The following is a 6,029-nucleotide window of genomic DNA, read 5'->3' on the forward strand; positions in this document are numbered from 1 at the left end:
TCATTTACTTATGCTATGTGCACCTACTTAGATGTTTCCATAACATCAGAAAAAAAAATTATGTATTTGTTTGTTTGTTCCTTGCGGAGCACAATGGTCTTTCACTGGGGATTGTACCCCCATACTGATCCAACAGATACATAATGGGGGATTTCAAATTAAAACCATCATCTCAATTTGCAACTGAAAAATATTGCATGACTAAAACATTGAAGTCATTTCACTTCGGCTATTTCATCAAACAGATTGACATGGAAAGGCAAACATTTGCACATCCACGGATGAATTGTTTCCCCGTGCTGTGTTTATCAAATGTAGTCAAACCTCCTCCAGTGACTGGCATCTTGCTGAGTGGCCCGCACACTTCCTCATTCCACTCGCATTCCATTGACATTCTCAGGGCTCCTCTCTGTGCGCGTGAATGCACTGGCTGCTCTCGTTCCTCATGGTCACCCCCCCCTCCCTCCTCACTTTCCCACTTGAGAGAAATGTGGGCGCTTTGTTGAAAGTGTATCCCTGAATTGAAGTTTGGTCTCGTGAGCGTGATGTAGAAGGCGGAGTTTTGCACAACAAGAGTGACAGCTTGAACAGCTTTCTTGCGCAGGCCGTGCAAAGCATCACAGCATGACTGCCTGTCATGCATGATTGTTTTTCCGACAAATTTGGACCGGTTGATGTTCGCCGTGTGGCCCGTTTAACACAGGATGATAGAATCTGTGTTTGCGCCAAACAGTGGGCTGTGTGACTTATCACAGTCTCCGTTCTTTCGCGGTATCTCTCACTGAAACTGTGGTTGGATATTTGTGATGTTTGAGTTGAGTTTCTCCTTTGAATGACTCACCCACCTTTAGTTCATCGAATGGTACTAACTGAAATGAGAAATTTGTAGCTGACTCTGGGCGAGAGGTTAGGTCCATCCTGCCCTGTTCGCGAGCGAATCGCATGGCAATTATAGGATAAAATATGACATGAGAGAATTGGCCAGAAGAGGAATGTGATTATTTTTATTGTTTTTTTTTTACATTGATATCAAAACAGTGTTGAAAATTGAAATATTGACAACCACTCAGTGTTGTGTACTGTTCGTGTCCATAAACATTCAAACAGTCTGGCAGGATTTTAATTCTTTGGAGTTGGGATTGGCTTCTGGTGAATGTTTTTGGATTCCAGAAGCGCGATAACAAAAAATATTTACCACAGAAAAAAATTGCACCTACAAAGTATCAACTGAAATCGCTGGTCGCGAGGAACCAGGAAACACAATGCATGAAAAAAAAACGCGCTTGCAAAGGCAAGGTTCAATAGAACACCGACAACACACAAATGACACATCACAAGTCCAATAACGTGAAAACAATGATGAAGAGCAACGATTGAATTACAAAAATGTTTACAACGATCTATGAACAAAACAGGAGCGACAACAAATAGCATTGACAGGTCTAGAAAGTAACACTTAAGCACAACAGTGAGTAAGGTCAATAATCCCGCGAGGCGGTCCTTAAATACACCGCAAGGCTTGATGGGAAATGCGGAACAGGTGCGCCTGCTGGAGGGAAACGCCCTCCACCCCAGCTGGGGCTGAACACAAAATCAAATCAAACAGAACATGACAGTGTATTTTCGAAAAAAAAAAAAAATACACTTATGATGAAAACGCATTGTACCACAATAGAATACAAAATGTACTGGAACGAATGTTTGACAAAAAAAAAAAAAACAGCTCTTAAAGCGTAAATAGAAAGGTATTTGTTCTTAAAAGTTAAATTCAAATCAACTGTCGTTAAAAAAAATGGACTGTACCTGAAAAATAAATTAAATTTATATAGGGGTTTTTTTTCGTATAGCATTATAGAGGTACACAAGTGGAACTCGTGCTTTCCTTACTTTGAAAATACAAATATGGCCTACAGGTAAGGTTTTACTGCAGTTTAGCTTTTTGTAGTGGGTGGTTATTCCATTTTTATTTATTTATTTTGTTTTTACATGTTCATTTGTATTATTTTGGCAGACGCGGGTGTCTCTACATCACCATCAGTTTTGATAATGTCAAGCTTGCATGGCCGGGATTACCGTATGTCCGATCCCTGCATTTATGCTGAATTTGCATCGGCAGATATCTTAAATGTATCAAATTCATATCCACTTTGTAAGAGTACGGATCCCGATTTGAAAATTGTGCCATTTGAGCGCAAAATAAATGGAATTCCGACACTTGAACCACGCATCAAACCTTTTTGTAACAGCAAAAATTCAATCAAATCAACACAGTACGGATAATGAATGAATGAATGACTTGATGTGTCGATATTTAAATGCTCACATTACTATGATAATATTTTTTTTTTTCTTGAATGACAGGCTGTCATTCCATTATGAGGTTGCCAGGGGAACTCAAATCAATTTGCAACAAGCTGTTTGGTATGTCGATCCACTTAGTCCCTCATATTGCTTCTCTCAGTGGAGTGTCAGCTGTGTTTATAATGAAACTGAAAAGTGAGGTGTGGGCTTCCCGCAGAGGCTTTTGTGGCATTCCTGGTGTCAGATCTGTGCTGTGGAGCAGCCAGAAGCTCGGCAGGCCAGCCAGCAAGGTGTTTCCTAGCAGGAAAACAAAAAACTAAAAAAAATAAAATAAAAAAAAAACGGGCCTCTGTGCTTCCGTCACATCAAAATACTGTCAATCGTGTCATCGCGTGCATACGCACAGTAGGTTTTGCATAATGCCGTGAAATGTCAGCTGGTTAGCCGTGACACACCCTCTTTCCAACTGGCCTTAAGACGACGCAATTCATTTGCGGTATTCACATATCTTGTGGTAAAAGCTGTCAACGGGGCCTCGGAACAATTTGCTGTACATCTTGCCAGCACGTAGCGGCTGCTAACTGAAAAAGCTGTTTGTGTTGTGGTAACAGCCAGAAACTTTTTTTCACTGTGAGACATTTTAGCTACCAATTTGGGGTTTTTGAGGCATAAGAAACTTTTTTTTTTAAGACTTCATCTTACGCTGGAGGCATGTCACTGTTTCTAATTTGAGTTGTGTTTTGAAAAAAACATTAGCTCAGTCGGAATAATTATAGTTATTTTCATTTGGCCTTGCTTTACCGTTTGATTCGTCATGATTCAAATGGAAGATGAACTCTGGCGTTTTGTAAGGACATGTCAAATATACGACGAACAATTGTAAAAATAACGACTACTACCAGGACTATTTCTATCCCGACTTAAGCGGTTGTATTATCTTCCAAGTGATCGTCGCTATAACATCATGCAGTCGATGCAAATTTAAATAGCAATTTAAACGGAAACTAAACGGTTGTTGAGGGCCACCTCAATTATATTAATTATATTCATATGAAAAAGTTGTATTTTTTTAAAATAAATCGCTGCTTGTGTTGTTGTTTCACGTTTTATCATTCAGAAATCAAAATGATACACAAAATTACAAGCAGAATTACATGTATACTTGTTAAAAATGGCGACATTGTGCATCAATGTGTCGACATTTTTTTAAAATTAAGCACCGACTGCTTACTGACTTACATATTTGACACCGTTCGAGAACAAACTGAATGGCGATCGGATGCCACAAACGTAGACACAAACAAAATCCGCTCAAAAAATATTTATTCAATAACACAAGCGCGCCGACTAAGTATAAACAGAAATCGCTGGTCAAAAAGAAATACATTAACAAAAAGCGCTTGCAAAGGCAAACAAATAGAAAATCCGAGATTATAAACAAAATGACAAGAGTCCAGTTTCACGAAAACAAAAACATGAGCAAGATCAAAGACAAAATAACAAATACTTACAAGGCAAGAGACTTTTGAGCAAAAATGACAACACTTGAGCAAGAGCAGCAACAAGGTCAATAATCCGACAAAGACACGGATTCTTGGAAGTCCTTGAATACTCGGCTAACTTGATGACCAAATTGGCAGCAGGTGTGCACGCTGGGGGGGAAGACCCTCCTCTGCCACCTGCTGGAGACACACAAGAACAGGATCATGACAATATTAGGCCAAATCAGGGCATTTTCAACATTCTCTTCACCATGCAGGAAATGAGAATGTAGCTCACATGAGGACCATTGTTGAGTGATGTGTCATTGCTCGCATTTTTGAAAAATAGTAAAGTCACACAGCTGAGATGAGTTGAGAATGAGTCAATTTCAATGGTTGGCCTAGTTGCTCTGAATCACAACTGTGAACTATACATAGACTTTTTGGATAGTCATGTGTCCATCTTGTGAGAACAGTTTTGGGTCCTTTTACGGTTCCAGAAAGCCTGCCACAAAACGCTAAGCAAGGGCCAAAGGGAATTTCTCCATCGTGAGACAAATAAAGGTTTTCTTATCTTATTTAAAAAAGCATGGCTGGATGAGCTGGTTTGGCAGATCTTGAGAACGCGATCCTCCACCCTGTCAAAAACATTTGGGATTAACCAGATAGTTGACCCTCTTGTGCAACATCAGTGACCTCCCAACAGCCACACTCCATAATTTGGGTTTGGATGAAATGGATGGTGCAACCAGTGATATACTGGGACCAAAATTCAACCCGGGTTTTATTCGGAGAGGGAGGATGGACGACGGTGGACGGCGGCCATCATGCGTGGGGGACGGGGGGAGAACCCGGCCGGCGTTTGGTTCAACCGGCCTTGAAATATAACGCCCGTTCGGGAATCTCCTGAAATTCTTGATGGCTGCCACGCCCCCGGGTGCAACTGCTGCTGAAATAGATGTCACGGCAAGGAGATTGTCAGCAATCAATGCAGGCGGCGTACAGTATATGCAGTGTTTCGGGTTTTGACACAATTTATGCGCTTCAATAATTCTCATCTTCTAAATCGGGGAGATGGATGATAACAAAACAGTCATTGTCAGCTGTAAGGACTGGCCTACACATGTGTGCGTGCCCCCGCCCCCTCACCCATGTCCCCCCCACACACACACACACACACGCATTCGTACAGAGGACCTAAGTAGACAATGCCGGCAGTTAGTCTGAGCATATGTGTGCATACACTGCACAGCGTCAATGTCTGAGAGTGTGTGTGTGTGAGAATGTGCATCCTCCTCCTTCAGTGTCGCAACAGCCTCCCACATTTCCCCAACGTATCACAGTTTCTCCAAATAAAGATTGTGTCCGAAAGAATAGCCTTGTTGTTCTTTCGCCTTCCAAGCACTTCATTCTCCTTCTCTCTTTTCCTCCTGCATTCACTTCATTCTCCATCCTGTCAAATCTTGGATACGTTTGTCTGTCTAAGGTTAGGCAGTTTAGTGGCTCAGTCTCTGTGTGAGAAATTTCTCCCCGGCTGTATTATTCACGAGGTCTCAACGCCTGCTGAGCGATCCCAAAGGAGTTGGGAACTCTGTGCTCCAAAGAGTGGTTACAGTACATTCGCTACCAAAAGGCCTGCTCACATCAATGACGATGATGGAGTTACGACTCCCTTGAGAGACCGTGTGGGAGTTTGTGTCAGAGTGTAGCCTTGTTTTGTATCGGTAATGAGCAAACTTGGATTTTAAGATGACGCATGCATTTTTTTTTTTTTCCCGCATGCCGGTTCATGTTATTTGAAAAGTAAAGCCCCTGAAATACACTGAAGCCAATGGAATTCACAATGCACGGTGAAGCAATGCTCATGAAGTCAGCCATTTTTTTTTTTTTTTTTTTACAAAACTGTCCTACAGTGAACATAGGACTCAAAGTTCTTTCATGCAGATGAGGCCGGTGCAGCGGCAGAAACAATTTTGTTTAGGGTTCAGTAACATACACTATTGAACTAATGCATTGAGATTCAGATGTTTTAGGGAGCAACGAAACCCAAAATATAAACACTTGATGATGTTATATCATAAATGTGCACATCTTTATCATACCTGTCAACTTTTCAGAGCGCCAACCTGTATAAACTACCAAAAAAATCCTTATAAAGAGCAAAAAAAATCCTTATAACATACCAAAGCATTTTATATGTCAAAATAACGGCAGAAAAAAACCCACGAAATATGAATGATATATTTG

General features: G+C 41.0%; 1 protein-coding gene across 3 annotated transcripts in view; it reads left to right on the forward strand.

The window, feature by feature from the left end:
• The window catches only part of gas7b (growth arrest-specific 7b), a 41,710-nt gene that overhangs the window by 3,727 nt on the left and 31,954 nt on the right, over positions 1-6,029 (forward strand). The window lies entirely within an intron of this gene.

This window comes from Hippocampus comes, unplaced genomic scaffold, assembly GCF_001891065.2.
Source record: "Hippocampus comes isolate QL1 unplaced genomic scaffold, H_comes_QL1_v1.1 scaffold267, whole genome shotgun sequence".
Taxonomy (NCBI): Eukaryota; Metazoa; Chordata; class Actinopteri; order Syngnathiformes; family Syngnathidae; genus Hippocampus; species Hippocampus comes.